General features: G+C 49.7%; 1 long non-coding RNA gene across 1 annotated transcript; it reads right to left on the bottom strand.

Moving 5' to 3' along the window:
• Positions 1-3,740: 3,740 nt before the first annotated feature.
• Positions 3,741-6,616, bottom strand: LOC112996131 (uncharacterized). Its single transcript, XR_010390317.1, has 3 exons — positions 6,451-6,616; positions 4,714-4,871; positions 3,741-4,043 (listed from the first exon to the last, which is right to left on the bottom strand). It is a non-coding gene; the product is annotated as an uncharacterized LOC112996131 (long non-coding RNA).
• Positions 6,617-18,139: the final 11,523 nt, after the last annotated feature.

The raw sequence follows: 18,139 nt of genomic DNA on the forward strand, positions 1-18,139 counted from the left end.
CTCAGACAGAGCAGAGGGCAGCAAGAAAGGCAGATCTGAATGTAGTAGACTTGGGCACCGAGCAAGATGGAAGCAGCAGCAAGGCATCAAAGAGATGGCATCTTTGTAAAGAAAAGAGATATTGTTCCAGGCAACTGGGGATTCTCTGTATCTGGGGCCAGGGCTCCTGCAGGCTCTTTCCACACAGTTAAAGGCAGCTGAACGCAGCGCCCTTGGGAGGCAGTGACATGGTGTTCCTGCTGCTGCTGTGGGGTGGCTGTTCCAGGGTCTCTCAGGCTGTTTTAGGGTCCTTGGACAGAAACAGTGCTGTTCACATTTCCTTGAGGACTTTCCCTTGTGCTGCACAGCAGGACAGCTCCGCACCGTGCCCTCCCAGCACCACCGCTCCTCATAGCTGCTGCTTAATTGGCCCCAATCCTGAGCAAAGCTACAACTCCCAGGAGCCTGCAGCACCCCTCCTACTCCCCCCGCCCTCCCCATTTCCAAGAGGGACAGCCCCAGCCCCTGGGGACAAGCCTGCCTGGTCACACCAGAGATGGAAAATGCTTCCTGCCCTGTACCAGGGAAAACCAGGGCAATTCCACTGTCCCCAATGACCTACAGGGACTCTTGTGTGAGCAGCACATGTCCAATAAGGAACAGACCCAGCGGGCCACTGCTGCAGGGCTGAGAAGGCACCGGCACCTGGAACTACAGCTCCTGGCCTGCCACAGAGCATGACGCGGCCGGCTGGTGGGAACCCCGCTGGCAGAGAACTGCCCCTCCGGCCACCTCCAGAGGCGCAGCATAGTCTCCCAGAAGCCCAATATAGGAAGACTACATCTCCCAGCATGCCGTGCAAACAAAAATAGCCGCCGGGGAAGCCATTGCCAAAAGACTACAACTCCCAGCGTGCCGCGCAAACTAACATGGCCGCCCGGAAGCCCAGTGCCGGAAGACTACCGCTCCCCGCATGCCAGCGGCGCCGCCCTCCCCCCCCGCCCGCAGCGCTAGGGCAGCTTTGACCCTCTGCAGATTCCGTTCCTTTCCGTCCCGCCCCCGTTCCCCTTTTCACCCTGTCCCCCCGGAAACCACCGCAGAGCCCCAAGCGCGGCCCCGCGAGCCCAAGCACCGGCCCGGGGCTCCCCCGACACCGCCGCGGCCGGCTCCGGGTCATCTCCGGCGCTGCCCCTGCCCCCCCCCCCCCGACTCTCCCTGGGCTTCCCCTGGGATCACTCCTCCCCCTCCCCGACACGGTCCCGAGCAGACATAGGAGACCCCCCCCCCCCTCCCCGCGCTCCTCCGACCGCGCAATAAACCGCACCACAGCCCCAGCGGACCGCCTGCCTTCCCCCCTCCCCCGTCCTGGCGCACCCCCCTTCTTCCCCCCCAGCACCACTGCAGATCCACTGCACCTCCTTCCTCCCCACTCGAACCCCAACGCACCCCCTTACTTCCCCCCCCTCCCCACACCACCACAGCCTCGGCACACCCCCTTCCTCCCTCCGCCTGCATGGCCCCGGTGCACCGCTCTTTCCCACCACGTCCTCAGCCCCCACCCCCCCGGCACACTGCCATCCCTGGCCCTGGTGCACGCTGGTTGCGCTGTGCTGCGCTGCCCGGGACACTCCCGTCCACCGGGACCCGCAGCGCGCCTTCCCCAGCCCCACTCACCTCCTCCATGGGGCAGCCGCCGTGCCGGTCCCAGGTGGCAGCACTCAGCAGCAGCTACATTGTCCAAAACCAGCCCCAGCACGAGCTTCCCCCAAATGCAGCCCCAGCCCCAGCATGTGCCCGCCCTTGCCATCAGCCCCACCTGGGGCTTGTCCCACCTGTCCCAGCCACAGGGTCCCACCTGGGGCCTGTCCTGCCACCCAGCTCCACCTGGCATCCATCCCAGCCCCAGGGCCCGCAGCTGCGGCCCTGCAGGAACTGGGGAGAGGGAACAGCCATCAGCCCCATCAGGGACAGCAGAGGCACCCCCACTCCTGAGAGCAGCTTGCTGAAAGCTGAAGGGAGAGCCCTGGGGTGTAGAGAGAGGAAAGGGGAGTATGCGGAGGACAAGAGAACAAATGGAGAGCTCTGGGTGCAACAAAAGTAGAAAAAGGCAATGACAGAGCAAACAGAGTGACTCTGGGGGCACCACCAAGAAGCACCCAGAAAACTCTGGGACAGGAGAGAAAACTAAACAGAGAACTTTGCGGCATGCTGCAAAACAACCACAGGGCCCACCAAAAGGCACACAGAGGTCTTGGGGGCAACCCAAAATGTGAATTGAGGGGTCTTGAGGGCATCAGAGGGCAAATGCAGGGCTGTGGGGCAAAGCAAAATACAAATGAAGGGCCTTAGTGCACACCAGAGGGCTCAGAAGGCATGTCACAGGGCTCAGTGCAGCTGACAGGATGATGCCTGCAGGCTCCCTCCATTCCCATGGAAACTCTATCTCCCCACTCCAGGCATGCAGGCCCTGGCCCCAGACCCACAAGGGACACTGGGGAGTGCTGAAAGCAAATCCAGAAGCAGTCTGGGGACCTCACACAGCCCTGCAGGGGCCCTGGCTGCCCCCACAATGATGGGAAACACCCCCAAGAGCCCAGGCAATGCAAGGGAAATTCCCCACAGCTCTGTGAACAACACTGGGTTCCCTGGGAAGCACAGGCACTCCAAAGTACAAGGGACTCGGGGACCAGCTCCCAGCCCCGGACACAATGCGTAACCTCCTCCCCTGGGCATCACCAACAGCAGGAACCGCAGAGGTGAGTGCAAAGAATAAAGCAACTGTTTATTGTTTTACTGCGCAGAAACAACAGCTGGAAGCAAGTCTGCCATGGAGCTCAGTGTCAGCATGTTTCCCCTTACCTGTGATGCCTGAAGAGTCATCACCACACCAGCGTCCATCAGGGAAGGATCAGCTCCTGCTGCTGCCCTTGACGTGGCAGGTGTCTGAGTAGCCAACAGCCTACTCCTCTGCTTTTTCCTTCAGGGATAGGATTCATCTCAGAGATGAGAGGAAAATGCCTGATCCCACCTGTCTGCACTTCTGCCCTACCCCAGACTAGAGACTTGCAAGACACTTCCACAGCTCTCAGCTCACCCGTCACATTGCCAGTCTCAGTGTGATGGGCCTGCACCATATCAAATCCAGAGCTCAGGTCAGTGCGCAGAGCTGAACGCTGGGTACAGAGGGAGGTTACAAAGCCCAAAGAAGGGTTTGCAGCCCGCTGCTTAGGCTTCAGGGCTTACAGTTTATTATCTAAGGATTTAGCCCTTCTCATTTCTCAGCAAGTCACAAGCCCTGAACGCTAAGTGACAAACCGCAAGCCTCGGAACCCCAGTGGTTGCCAAGGCTATAAAATTTAGGGATGAGGTTGGATTTTAAATTCTGCACCCCGATCGCTACATGAGCAAACCGTAAAGCCTGACTGATAAAGACTGAGCCCCACGAAAGAAAGGAATAACCCGTAACTCCTGGGTGAGAGACCCTCAGCCGCAAGCTAAACAATAAACCTTAAGTGAAAAACTCCAAACCCTCAGCTTTAAGCAACAAGCACCAAAGCACCCAAAGCTGTTTCCAGAGCATGGAAACAGTCAGGAGAAGCCAAGGAGTTCTGCCCACAGCTTAGGAAGTTTCCCCTTCCTTTAGAAGTACAGCAGAACGGGAAGACACACACCAGAATCGTGTTACAGTTGCTGTTCAGAGGCTTGGTTTTAGCCACCATTCAAATGTGAGCATGTGCAAGCGTCACTCCATGGGACTGCACTAAGCTGCACTTGCACTGGACCTACCTGAAAGCCTGCAAGCACTAATTCATCTCCAGGTCAGGCAATTAGTATGTTTGGTCCTCTCAGCTCTGTGGGCAAACGGCCACGGCCAGCGGCGCCAGTGACCACACCTAGGGGACAACCGCCTTGCACCTCCCAGCCCCGCTCGCATACGATGCGGCCCAGGACTTAGCTGTGTCCACGCTGCAAGTCAGAGCTCATCCTCCACGGCCGGCCGCGCATCTCCGCAGAGCTCCCAGCTGCGACAAGGCTCCTTCGACTGCCCGACTGGGCTTCGGCACCTGCAAAGAGGCCACAGCGGTTACCAAGAGGCCGGGCAACTGCATGGCCCTCCTACTAGAACTGCTCCCTAGTCCAAGGCCCGTGATTGTTCCCCCAGTCGTGACCGACCCTCCGTGCTGCTTCTGTCACCCTCTCTGGCATTGTTTCATCGCAAAGATGTCAGAGCGGCTCTCGCGGACAGGCAGGCTCGCTCAGGCACCCGGCCGCCTCCAGCCTTCGCTAGATGGTCCTCCGCAGGGAAACTCTGCCTCTGACGGACCCTCTCAGAAAGCACTGTCCAGCCAAGGCAGGATAAAGACTGAGGCCTCCAAAAACTCCACACTCCAGAGAGACAGAGCTACCGGCATCGTAGGTTGTGGTTCTGCTGTGTACTCTGGCTCTGTTGCTCGTACACATGTAACCCCATTTCTCTGCTATAGCAAAGTTACTTTTGTAGCTGGCTCCTAAAAGAAACTGTAACTTGCGACAGCAAAAATCCCATCTGAGGGTGGTGGTAACCTGTAGCTCTTTGCGGCAGCATATAGTCGTTGCCCGAGGTTCCGAACGCCTAGGATTAACACAATCTATAAACACAAAAATACTGCCGCTACAGGGTGTAAAGCCAAGCCAAAATTTCTGCAACCGAAAAAGAAAAACCTCTTCATGTCTGACAGAACGAGCCGTACACACCAGCGCCTGTAGCTCAAGGCTAGCAACCCCTCCCGGGCGACTTTCTTCTGGCAGGCTGCGGATCCGAACTCCTCCCGTCCTGCCTAAGAGTCTCCGTTGGGACACGACGACTTTGCCAGCCAGCGCCTGTTGATGGAGGCAGAGTAAAATCCATCGCCCTGCAAAAGTACAGAGCAAAGAAAGAGAGAGGAAAAAAATATCAAAGCTCTGCAGAAAATTGTAAGAATCCAAAGTTGTCTGTAAGCACAAAAGTGGACCTAATACGCACACGAGCAAGGTAAATGAGACTATGCGAGCCACAAATACCGCTTCCCCCAGCCCCTGGTTTAGAAGCTACGGCAACAGTCGGGCTTGCCGTGACAGGGAAGTTAGACTAAGCAGCCGCTAGAGATTAATCTTTCAGAAACCTTCTGCGTCCACATTTTTGGCACAACCGTGCTCTGCCCCTCCGCCCATTCAGACACACGTGAGAAGATCCACTGCTTGTAACACTTGCACAGTAACCACCCCTCTGCCCCCGCTCGTTAAGATTAGCACCCACTGTGCCACTTCGATAGATGATACTCTGCTGTCTCTTCATTTCCCTGACGTTACTACTTTAGAAGGAACTGAACAGATTGGATTGCCCCTGTGCGATCAAAGCTAAAAGTCTCAAAGATGGTTACCAGCCCAGATTGCTGCTAAACAGTCTTTCTCACAGCCGGAGAATTTTTGTTCCGGCTCCAAAGGGGACGTAAGGGTGAGGCTACTGACGCTCACTTTCCTTTACCGCCATTTTCTAGCGGTGCTGCTCCCACGGAGTCAGCAGATGTGGAAAGCATTACCAAAAAAGGCTTTCCTTGTCCTGGGAATTTGAGGGCAGCAGGTTTTACAGCCACTTCTCCCAGTTTAGCGAAAGCAGTGTCACGTTCCTCATCCCAGCTCCATTCATGACTCCCTCCCAGTACTTTCCACCACGGTCTGCTGATACTGGCAAAGCCACGTTAACGCTGCTGGAGGAAATTAAATCTTCCTAAAATTGCTCCAAGTTGGAACTGATGAGAAGGAGCCTTAATTCCACAAGGCTTTAACCTTTCTGCTATCCACCGTCTTCCTGTTTCCCCAAATACCATTGCCGGGTAACTAACCCGGGGCTTGCACTCATCGAGCCTTCCTGAAATTGATCTCTTAGTTTTACACTTCAGACACTTCTCTCTCTCTCTCGCTTCCTCTTCAGTAAATCTGGTCACTTGACTACCATTCCCCTAAGATAATAATTTGCTGTCTCGCAGCTCTTAGAAGTATGATGCTTCACAGACATGTAAAGTCACACACAGAGATGAATGTATGCAGCACACGTCTCGTAACGCGTACAGACCTTCCGTTATATGTTGGTGATCTATTATTCGGATCACTATTAATGGCGATCCTTCCTTGCCACGAGGAACAGGCTTTCCCTTTTTCTGGCAGAGGGAGACAGCTTTCACCTGGCTCCATTTGATTTTAATACTTCAACTTGCTTATATTCATATATAGTCTCTTCAACTTCAGCCACGGCAATTAATCTAAAAAAGTAAGCATTCTATCTTTCCCTTTCCATATATGCACGTACGGTAACAAAACAAAATAGAAACAACCAAAGCAAAACTAAGGGCAGATACAGTTAACAATAGCCACAGGGTAGGAACGCATTACTCAGTCCTCAGCGCTGCCTCGGGGAGGCCGAAATAACTACTAACGGTCATTAGCGATAGTTACCTTAGTTACCCGTGCCAGAACGCCTCCTCCTGTAGCAGTTCCTGGTGATATCGAGGGGCCGCTGCATTTTGGCTTCCTTGTTTCATCCCGTCCCTTCGGTATTAACCGCAAGAAAACGCTTGTCCGTCTCTTCTCTTCGTCAGCATTTGCTGTCCTTGGTTCCATCTCTGTAAGAAAGCGATAAACTCGCGTTTTACTTTCACTGAAACACACAGAATTATGCACGTTTTTTTTCTCTTTACCCTGTTTTCTTTTCTCCCTTTTTTTTTCTTTTTTTTCTTCTTCTTTTCCTTAAGGGAAAGGTCTTCATACGGCACTTTGCATCATACGTTACAGGGTAAACAGTCTGGAAACGTTACACACAGCAATTAGGGCTAGGTTATTAGGCAGGCGGGCACGTCGCCTAATACCTACCTAACGCCATCTTCCACAAAACCTTATTTTTATTCTGCTTCAGTATTACTGTTATTGTTCTCAAACCCTTGTAGACGCACGCTTAACCGACAACTCTCTCAGTCTTTAACTATGTGGAAGAACGATAGCCCTCGATTTGCCTGTCTCCGTTTCAAACCTTCGAGACAGCTCCTAGCTTCCTCTTACGCTCGGATGCTGGCCTCACAGGCGACGACCAAAACGAACCACCAGATCCCGAGCTCTTGCCGCTTCTCTTCAAGATGTCCCCCTTTGGTGGGCTACCCTGCCAAAGAAACCAAAAAGACTGCCGAGGCCGCGAGGGTATCAGGTGTTTGGACCACTTCTCCGAGGCTTTCAGGGTGACTGACGTCATCGCTTCGCTTCACGTTACTCACAGCTACCTTCATCTATTACTTAGGGCTAAACCTGTTCCTATTTGCAGAGGGGCTTGTTGCTTGTTTAAACTTGACATATAGTCCATAACCTGCTCTGCATGCTCCCTAGTCCCTTCTGCTTTCACAACACTTGTGGTAATTCAAGGCAGTAATTAAGAGTCCCCATTGTCCCATAGGCTGGAGCAAGACATTGCTGCTGCTCTGAGGAGGTGCCTAAAAGCCACGCTGTTTTCTCTAGCATCACTGGGGCTTCCCAGAGCCCATCGGTGTTCTCTTTGGCTTTTCCCGAGTCTTTTAGGTTTTTAAGGCTATTCCTTAGCCCGCCATTTTATGGCAATGTTCTCCTTAAGCATTGCGCACAGCACAATTATCCCGGATCAGCCACATCGTGCACACACAGAGGCTTCTGAGAGGTGGCTCAGAAGAAAAGAGAGAAAAATCTCTTTGTCATCTGCGCATCCACCCGTCAACACTCTTCACCAGGAAGTGCTGCAAGTTCCTGTTTCTCTAAAGCGGGACTGAGTCGAGGCGGAGACGCAGATCGCACCCCACCTTTGTTAGAACGCCTCACTGCTGCAGGGACTGGGTCTGGGAGCAGTTTGAGGAATGTTTGGGGCCTTGGACAGAGTTCAGGGGAAGGTCTGGAGTCAGTGACAACGTTGTGGCAGGGCTCGGAGGCATTTTGGGGCCCGTGGGGGCGTTGGGGCAGGATTTGTGGGTGGTCTAATGGCTTTGGGGGGGCTGGTTGCAGGAAGGGTGGGACTCTGCGGGGCCCTCAGGGCGGGGGTGCCATCCCAGATGCGTAGGGAGCGCATGGGGTGCCCTACGTGGCTGTCAGCTCAGCAGGAGGAGCCACCAGTCTCCCACCCCACCAGACAGGGGAGCGGGGTGGGGGGGGGAGAGGAGGAGGTGGAGGGATCTATGAGCTCGCAGAGGAGGCAGCAGGGAACTCACCAAGGGCCCCGCATCCCAGAAGAGCTGCGAAGGACCCCGCATCCCAGATGAGAGGAGGCATCAGGCTGCCATGCCGCTGCTGGAGACATCCAGACCCCCGCGCAGACACCCTCCCCCGCTCCTCCAGGCTGCGTCCGCAGGGGCGAGCGCACGCCCTGGCCTGCGTTGGGGAGGAACCGGGGCCCTACAGGCGACATACGCAAAAGGGAGAGTCAGAGCCGCGCTCCGGCAGACCCGACGCCGCGCAGACCCAGCGCGGGGCGGCGCCGGGCCCGAGTCCCCCTGCCCCGCCGCCTCCACGCAGCGACGGCCCCGGCTGGCAGGACACAGCCCGACACCCGCGGCCACCCGAAGGCACACGCTCGCCTCACCGGGGCCCCCACATGCTCGACTCCAGGCCGCCTCTGCCCTCGCCCGCCGCCGTCCAGCGAAAACACCCACCCTGCTTGCCGCCATCTTGCCCGCCGCCGCACCGCGCGTGCACCGCCCAGGACCGCGCGGGAGGGGTGGGGGAGCGGAGCGCGAGGCAAGCGAGACCCGCAATGGCGCCTCCGCGTGGTCGCAGCGCGGCGCTGCAGCCGGCCGGCTCCCGCGGGCGAACCGCAGCCCGCCGCGCCACCCCGGCGCTCAGGCCGAGCAGCCAGCGCCCCGAGGCTGCTTCTGCCCGCGCCCGAGAGAGCGGCGGGGATCAGCGAGCAGGCGCTGGGGCTGCCTCGGGGAGAGAGCGCCGCGGAGCAGCTCCGAGACGGCACTGCCCGTCCCCGCACCCCCAGGAAGCACCGAGAAGGAAAAGCCCTCTCGGGAAAAGCGCTCCCGGTCCGTGAGCACCGGGCAGGGGGCACGAGCGCGGCCCCTTCGCTTACCCGTCCCCGAGAGAGCGCAGAGTAGCGGCGAACACGGCGACTGGCAGCGCACACGTGTGCGCCGGCTGCCTGCAACGGTCTTCGTACGCAGCGGTGGCCGCCGGCGGCTGCAGTGCTGCCTTGTCGACACGCGAGGGCAGCCGTGAGCGCGCCGGAACGCAATGCGCATGTGCTCCCCCCCCCCCCGGTGTGCAGTACCGCTTTCCAGACACGCGATGGCAGCAAGGAGCAGGGCGCAGCGCTTTCATTTTCCCCTTGCAAAATACTCGCTAGACAAAAATGGCTTGGGCTCCTCCCTATCGCTTACCTGGCTTGATTACTACAGCTATTAGCAACCGAAGTGCATAGCCTTCTATAAAAGGGAACGGCTATCTTTTAAAAACTTCCCCTGACTCCCCAGAATTGTCACTGCTTTGGATCAGTAGCCAGCTTCTTCCAACCCAGCCGCAAGAAACATTTTGCCTTCCAGGCAGAACTTTCTGCTCCCCGGGGGGTCCAAAGGAAACCCGTCATTCACTACTGTCTGTCAAAACATACCAGAAGCCCTCGAGTACAGGACAAGACACCTTCTCTAAGGAAGTTGACTACTAGGTTTGCTTCACGGCAGCTTTTCCCCAGTATCAGGGTCCACTCAATAAACAAAATAGTCCGAGAAATGTTTTAATCTGCTCCAAGGGCTTTCGTATAAGAGAACGACATCAAAATGAGGTATTATTGCATTTAGTCTCCACTACACGTGCTACCCCAGCGCCACAGACTTGCTTTAAAGGATCAGTGACGTACGTGGTCTGGCAGTAATTAATATTCACGGCATGAATATGCACTCGATCAAGTACGGGTGTTCATAAAAAGCTTTGCCAGTGTGTCGCTAGGTAACAAACCTAGACAAGCAGCTATTTGCCCTGATCCTTCGGCTTACATTTCTTCTGCCGGATGTAGTCAAACGTACCTGAATGCAGTGGCCTCGCGAGGCACGCAAGGTGTCCGTGGGGTGGCTGTTCCAGGGTCTCTCAGGCTGTTCCAGGGTCCTCGGACAGCAACGGTGCTGGTCGAGTTTCCCTTGTGCTGCACAGCAGGACAGCGCCGCACCGTGCCCCCCCAGCACTGCCGCTCCTCCCAGCGGCTGCCTAACTGGCCCCAATCCTGAGCAAAGCTATGACTCCCAGGAGCCTGCAGCGCCCCTCCTACTCTCCCTGCCCTCCCCATTTCCAAGAGGGACAGCCCCAGCCCCCAGGGACAACCCCGCCTGGTCACGCTGCTGTCCGAAAAGCGGATTTGTTGCCTGCTGTGCACTAAGCCAATAATTACACGCTCAGAAGAGACATTTGCTTATTTATTTCAGAGTTGTGCAAGGCTGGCTGCTTGGTGTTTTCCCCACAAATCAAGTGCACCCCCCCCCCCCCCCAGGCTTTCCAAGTAGCATTTATACAAGTTGCAAGGTCTGCAACTTTCCCTCTTACACTGGTTGGTTAGAGATTTACATACAATTCTAATATTGCTTACACACCATTTTACTACTACGCATGCTCAGGGGAGTGGTCTTCACCCGGTCGCGGGTCTTTCTGACCTATGGGCGTGATTTTCTTGTATTATAATGAGGACAGTTCAGTTAGGGGATACCTCGAATTCCTTTGCTAAATTGGCAGTGTCTACACAGAAAACAAAACATTTTGATTTACTGTTTCTTTAAGGCTTTAGCAGTTCTAGCATGGCCTTGATTAAAGAATTATTTCCTCCCAGGAAACTGAGAGAGAAAGAGAGAGAGGTTCTCCTCATCTGCCTAGTTTAAACAGCAGGAACACTCTTTCTGAGCTTCCAAGGTTGTCTTGCAACACCACCAGAGATGGAAAACGCTTCCTGCCCTGTACCGGGGAAAAACAGGGACGTTCCACTGTCCCCTGTGAGCTGTGGGGACTCGGGCGTGAGTGACACACGTCCAGTAAGGAACAGACCCAGCGGGCCACTGCTGCAGGGCTGAGAAAGCACCGGCCCCTGGCACTACAGCTCCTGGCCTGTCACGCGGCCGGCTGCTGGGAACCCCGCTGGCAGGGACCTGCCGGCCCCCCCCGCCCGGGGCCACCTCGAGAGGCGCAGCATGGTCACCCAGTAGCCCCGTCTGAGAAGACTACACCTCCCAGCATACCGTGCAGGCGAAAATGGCGGCCCGGAAGCCCAGTGCCGGAACACTACTGCTCCCGGCATGCCGCGCCGAAAGCTACGGCTCCCCGCCGTCCCGGCCTCCAACTCCCGCCCCCCGCCCGCAGCGCTGGGGCAGCTTTGACCCTCTGCAGATTCCGTTCCTTTCCGTCCCGCCCCCGTTCCCCTTTCCCCCCTGTACCCCCGGAAACCACCGCAGAGCCCCAAGCGCGGCCCCGCGAGCCCAAGCACCGGCCCGGGGCTCCCCCGACACCGCCGCGACCGGCCCCGGCTCAGCTCCGACACCGCCCCCGCCCCTCCACGAGCCTCCCGGGGCCTCCCCCTTGCAGTGCAAGGAAAGACCAGTGGCTTTCATTGAAGATTATATTTCGCTCAAGCTCTAATCAAGATAAACGTTTTGCTCTTGTTCTTTCCAGCATTTTCTGTACCAGTGAATTATTTTTTCATAGTCAGGCAGTTATTGAAAGGTATCAAAAGCTTTAAGGTACAGAAATTGACACTAGTGGGCACTCTTTATCCATGGTGCTTCTGAAAACAATTACTCTGAAAAAAAAAAAAACATAAAAAGTCTGCCTGGTACAACGGGAGAAATTAATATCACAGAGAAAATGTACTGTGGCCAAATACTGAATAGTGATATCTTGTTAAGTGTTCAAAACCATGAATTTGTACAAGTAAAATGGTAGATAGTGTATCACTTTCTTCTTAGTCAGCCATTATACACATATCAATGTGAATATTTTTCACCCCTGAGATGTGATTTTTGTTCAAGTATTAGAGGAACACCGAGACACTCAGGGCACGGAGTAACTGGACAACTTTTGAAATGCTAAATGAGTGAGAGAGAGGACATTACTGTTAGTTATGCCAAAACTTTTCCCTCTGGTTGCTGACATACATACTTGGAGTACATGAGGATAAATGATGATTCTGTGGCCTTCTGGAATGAAAGACTGATAGTTCCACCAGATTGTGATGCCGTTTCCAGTCCTAGTTGCTTTTAAAGCTTTCCTAAGTGTCCGTTAGTCAGTTCTTCTCCACTCTAATTGTAATCTTGCTGTGTGTCATTTCCAGGATGCTCATGTGTTCCAGGCTGCCTCTTCTCAGTGAAATAAGCATAGCAAATAAGATTACATTCACCTCACACACACCATTCTGGAGGCCCAAGGAGTGCAGGGCAGTAACATTAAGTAGTAATGAAGAAATCTGTAGTTATTTATAGCTTTCATCTAATATAGATGGAAGGTTGAAAGGGCTAAAATGCAAAGCTAGATTAAGGAATATATGGAATGTAATTGGTGGATCACAGTAGCATGATCTAAAGTACTATGAGAAAAAAATGTTTCCACTCCTTCTCATAAAGGGTGGCTGATTGAGTCTTTTAGGATTAGGTTATAGACTGGTTTGGAGAGATTTAGATCAAACTGAGTTCTTCATGTTTAATGAATACTTTTGATTATAAATTGTGTTTGTGAACTTCATCTTTTATTCCAAGCTCCCTATTGGCTGGAGAGCACCAAATTATGCTGAAAAAATAGTCCAATGCTGACTCAGTAGTATGCTGTAAACAGGATGATCTTATGCCAGGGTATATGACATCAGAGGAAATGCTACATCGAAAGAAGTAATGACAGACAAATCACCACCCCTTGAAAATAATCATCTACAAAATAGCAAACTACAGACAAGAGCAATGACTCATCTACGCAAAAGACTCATTTAAGGGAAGGTGCAAGTTCCCAGATTACACCACATTGACAGGAAAGGAAAAAAGAGATTTGAAAGATGGTTGCTTTTTGCAAGAAGGAGAACAGATGGTGGGAGTCCTAATGCGTTACGTGAGATGGGCTGAGCCGATTCAGTGACTTGCTGCTGGGAAAAGGGGATACCCTGCTCTTCCCCAAAGGCTTCTGCCCATGTGCCTTCTGTGTTCTTCTCACTGGCTCTGGTACTCATCTAATCCCACAGTAAGTCTTTTCAGCTAGTTTGGAAGAAAGCTAATCAAACAAGCAAAACAGTAGTTTTCTGACAGGCTAGCGAGCTGAATCAATTTGTTGTGTGGTCAAGAAAACTCCAGCTCCAGCAAAAGGAAGGGAGAGGAATTACATATCCATGAACGCAGAAGGGTAAGAAGAAATGAAGGCATGGGGCTTCTTCCTTTCCAGAAGTAGAGAACATTGGCTTGGCTCAACCACCTTGCTAAAAGCAATTGTATGAGAGCAAGGAAAACCGAAAGATTGCACTTCACGTTTTATTGTTCATACAAAAATCTGTAATAATCACACTATTTAAATAAATAAAGTAAATCAAAAGTAAATTAAATAAAATTCTCACACTGTGCTTGTGTTTCTTTCCTTTTTTGGGTATAAAGTTCCCCTAAAGACTTCAACCAGGAGCTAGAGCTTGCCATGCTTGGAATAGTCCAAGAAAAAAAGAAAAGAAAAAAAGAAAAAACTTATTTGGGAGTTGGGAAGTTTCCTATCAGGTAGGCAAAATGAAACTGAAGTCTATTGCTGATTAACCCATCTCTTTTGTTCTAATAAAAGAAAACACTTATATCACATAATAAAGGAACGTAAGAGAGAAAGCTTTTGTTTTCCTTCTGTTTACCACACTGCTCCAAATTATTGAGCCATTTCTTACATGAAATGCCATTCTTTGGCATGTCCTCTCAAAGTAAATAACTACTGAGTAAATCTTGTGGCTAACTAGACAGAAGCATAGATTTTCAAACTTGTAACAAACAATTATGATATGCTAAAGCTGAATAAGCAAGTTGCTGGAGACAGACACTGAACATTTCTATGCCCCTAGATTTTGCTGTAACTACCTGTGTCACACTGTATAGTAGTGACAGTGGTGGAAATGTGGTCAGCTGATTCCAAAAGCAATAGCGGTCCACTGAGACGGGAATCCATACAGAGAGCAAAGTGTCACGGTGCTGCATCTCAGCCTGCTGCAGAATTTTCTATAGACTCTTGGAAAGGGTGTCTCAGACACAGCTTGTAGATTGTGTGAGGAATCTAATAAGCACCCCTGAACTACACTGAAATCCAGCTTTTATCTGGCATTTTATTTAGACTTTACATAAGGTTGTGAGCTGAGACTGTATCTTCCTTTAACAAGTGATTTTACTTATCACATTCAGGAAGGATGCTGAAGAGCTGTTAGGATAAGTTTCAGGTTTGCTCCTCATAATTACTGAACTACATTTATATGGGGGAGTGCTGTACCTAATTAATGTGTTTTGCAATGGGAAGGATTTTGCAAGAAGTCACAGCTGCACAGGGTCATATATTGCAGAGGAGACTCTGAATGAAGGTTAATACAGTAACAGAAGATGGGTTATAGTGGCATATGTCTTATAGATATTACTGCTGTCACTGGAAAGAAGGCAATTCCCACTGCAATTCCCATCTTTTAAACTTTCTTTTTTTAATGTTATACTATAAAATTAGTTTTTCATGGGTTTTCTTTTTGGTGTCTTGTAACTGGAACATTGTCTTGATTAACTGATCAAAAATACTGTAATAAAAATAAGATTGTTCTGTTTTATACCAAGAGAATTTGGACTGGTGTAAAATAGATTACGTTATGCAAATGAACTGGGGTGTAAATAATCCTAACTAATTAAATTTGTAACTACAAACTATAATTGTTTACACAAATACATCTACTCAACTTCTATTGAGTGATGAATATAAAATAAACACTAATCAAAATTGGTTTCTAACAAGTATTTGGATATTTTTAAAATTTGCTACACCATAGTAGTTTTGATTCTTTTCAGCTACTTTTTTTCACAGAAATTTCTTTGATAGTTATACAAAAGGCCTATTCCCTGAAGAAGTCTTATTTATATTTATTCTTTGGGGATAATCAATTGATAAGAGTTAAATTAGATCAGTAAATAGACTAAATAGTTAAACCTCCGTGAAGACCTATTGATTTCTCTTTTATGTTATCCCCTAAAGAAATGGTGTAAGTATTGAAAAGGTTTTTCTACATACTGGAACATAGCTAGACTTGGTGCATTCTGTGTTGTTACTAAAAAGCAGCTTATCTTGTAGTAACCTGAAATTCAAATTTCTTCCACTAGGAGTAAGTAAGTAGACAACCAAATGACATTTAAATTAAGACAGTCCTGTGTTTACATATCTCTACCACTGCTTCTTATAAGCTGCTTCTCCATTTCCCTTCTGGGACTGCTCTTAGTGACACAGGGTCCTACAATGCTGACTGCTGAGATTGTTTGCCTGTGCAGAAATCTACACCAAACTTAAAAAACAAACAAACAAACAAACAAACAAATCTGAATTTCCTTTTTGTGATAACAAGGGCAGTAGAAGATGAGGACTTGTATGCAGCTGTTTCCCAATACAACTTTTTTGAACTGAGAATAGCTCTAATTACAGTAGACCAGATGTGGTTATATTCAAGCATTAAATGTGTCTCTAAGTTATGCTGGAAGAAAAGGAATATATACCGTAGGAATGGTGTTTAGTGCTGCTTTCTGCCTTGGCTTGTACTGTTTTTAAGAATTCTGGTTTGCAGGAGCTTCTGGGAAGCTATATCAGAAGTCAAGAAAATTTTCTATTAATTCATGTTCCACACTATTCTAATCCATGAAAAAAAGCAATTTAACTAGTTATTAAAAAAAGATCTGGCTGCTGCAATCTCAGCTACCAGTAGCTCCAAATGCTTTTAAAACTGGCCCGACTTTCTACAGGAATTTTTCCTGGGGGAGAAAATGCAAAGGCATTGCAAATATTATCCTGTTTATCAGAAGTTCTTCAGGACTGGTTATTGGTACCACCCAACTGAGTTCTAAACCCACTGTCAGTGGCCAAGAAATACCTGAAGGAAACACAGGTGGCTGGAAACACAACAAATTACACTCAGAATTTTCTTGGATGTGTTAAAATTATTTATTTAGCTTCATGATTGCTGCTGTAGAGAAAGACATACAAGCTGAAGAGCATTTCTGTGTCTTCACTGGTAAAAATTAAATAAAATCAAGACGTATTAGCTCTTTGAGGAATAGCCATTTTGTATTTTAATCAACCAAGTATTTATGTACCACTTAAAAGAGCCCTTTTCTTGATATAACCATGAACTAAATGTTCTTTATGGATGGAGTTCTTAAAAACTCACAATTTTTACATTAGCAACCTCTAGACTACTCTGAGTTACCTTAGCTAATTTGCTTATTGATCTCTTTGTATTCCGATGTAATATAGAACTCTCCTTGCTTTTTCAGTGGCCTAAGATGGCAAATGTTTACAAAGCAATGACTCCAAGGAGGAATAAGCAGAAACTGTAGATAATGATTTTGCATAGCAGGCAGTGTTATGCATTATTTCTGCTTTTATTGTGTTTTGCCTAGACTTTCTATAGCAGACTTGGGGGGGGGGGGGAGAAAAAGGGGGAGTGGGACGGGACCGGAGGGGGAAGAGGGAAGTGTTAATATATAACCTGGATAGCTATGTAGACGAAAGCTATAATAACTCAAGTTCTGACTGTGTTCAAGGAAATTTTTTTGGAACAGTTTGGTTGTTTTTGGGGCACCAACATCATGGCAGAAAAGAAAGAAAGAAAAGAGCCCATCAGTCCAGGTGACCACTCCATCTCCAGTTGCTGGAAAATGCCAACTGAACAGAAAAGGAGGTGTGAGAAGGCTCGCAGATACCGTCCATACTCCTGACCATTCCAGAAGTAAGACCCACGTACGAGTGACTGAGCGAGATGGGGAAAAATGTCTTGTCCTGTTCACTTTTGCCAAGAATATATCAATGATTCTTCTTTTTCTTGGATATCTTTTTTTTAAATACCAAGTGGTTACCTTAGAAAAATATCATATGGCCAAAAAAGTTGGAGTTTCTTTTATCAGGGCCAGAAGCTTCTTGCTGCTGCCCCAAGTACCTGTGACATGTCCCCTAGGGATGGACTGCCCATTCCCACCATGGACAGCTTGGGCAGACCCTTAGCCAAGTTTTCTCAGAGCTGGGGTATCCTGCCTCCCCCCGCCAGAACAGGGGTAGCGTCTGACTGTCGCTGGCTTGGCTAGAAAGGGAAGAGGGGCAGTGTTGCACATTTAACAGAGAGGAGCCAGTCTAGACCGTCCTTGATAATTCCCTGGCACTGAAATGTGAGTTTTTCAGCCCGTGGCTGCTCCGCATGGAGATGAGAGAACCCTCCACCCCTTCTTTGGATGTATTCCTAACCTCGTCCTCTCTCTGAGCTGAGACTTTTCTGTAGAAACAGTGGAAAATGAATGGTGGAAATGTATTTACTGTAAATAGTTTACATAATTTTAACAAAATGAGAAGTTGTTTGCTTTCTTTTCGTTGATTTATTACTCTAATACAACGTTGGCTTTAGCATTAAGTTTCATTCTCTTTCGCCCTCTCTCCTTTTTTTGGAAGGAATTTAGGTCCACTGCCTAGTATTGTTTTTGTGTAAGAAGAATTAAACAGAGATAACGTTCAGCCAACTTTACTTTCCACAGAAAATACGTCACACGATATTTGTCCAGTGTGGATGGCTTCAAATGATTACAATATAATCAACAAAATAGATTAGAGTCCATCTTGAGTGAAAGAAGATGAAAAAAAGTTGTAAATAATTTTATCTTTTTCTGCTTTCAGTCTGATTTCATAGTTGGGAGGCTGAATTAAGCCAAATCGTTAGTGCATCAAGGAAATGAACAGCTACAGTTCTGTAGCATTTTGAGACCATGTGTGTTTAGAAATTCAAGCCCATATTTTATGTTGTAATTACTACAGTTAGCCACAATTCAGAGTAGTATGTGAATCTAATTGCAGAAAAACACAACGTCTCAACATTCTCGCTTTGTATTTCTTAAGGATTCTGCATCTCTCTTCTCTTTTGCTGTACTTTACTGGC

This window comes from Dromaius novaehollandiae, chromosome 8 (assembly GCF_036370855.1).
Source record: "Dromaius novaehollandiae isolate bDroNov1 chromosome 8, bDroNov1.hap1, whole genome shotgun sequence".
NCBI classification, from domain to species: Eukaryota; Metazoa; Chordata; class Aves; order Casuariiformes; family Dromaiidae; genus Dromaius; species Dromaius novaehollandiae.